Source organism: Fopius arisanus, unplaced genomic scaffold, assembly GCF_000806365.1.
Source record: "Fopius arisanus strain USDA-PBARC FA_bdor unplaced genomic scaffold, ASM80636v1 scaffold00094, whole genome shotgun sequence".
NCBI classification, from domain to species: domain Eukaryota; kingdom Metazoa; phylum Arthropoda; class Insecta; order Hymenoptera; family Braconidae; genus Fopius; species Fopius arisanus.
Window position 1 is genome coordinate 146,416 of NW_011887833.1, and position 340 is coordinate 146,755.

Consider the following 340-nt stretch of genomic DNA (forward strand, 5'->3'; position numbering starts at 1 on the left):
TTCATTAGTGGTATATCTTCAACATATTGAATAATTTTTTTCATTGAAATTCCACAAGATGTGGTTTCCCCCTTCCGGACGTTCTACAGTCGGCTAAATTTCAGTTAAACAAATAAAAAATAAAAAGCATTCATAGCACAGAACATAAAATTCACCCCGTTGACATGGGCACCCCCGCATTGCGTGTGGCGCCCTCCCTCTCTTGGGGTGCAGTACTACGCTCCCACATTATCAAGCGACGATAATACAGTTTTCTTATTAAATCAATCGATTCCCCAAAGATGGCGTAATCGCCTTACCCTCTTGGTAAAGGGTTACTGGATTCGCATTACCAGTCGAA

At 41.5% G+C, this 340-nt stretch overlaps 1 protein-coding gene across 1 annotated transcript in view; it reads right to left on the reverse strand.

Moving 5' to 3' along the window:
- The window catches only part of LOC105270749 (peroxisomal leader peptide-processing protease), a 38,810-nt gene that overhangs the window by 22,987 nt on the left and 15,483 nt on the right, over positions 1-340 (reverse strand). The gene's annotated exons all lie outside the window — the stretch shown is intronic.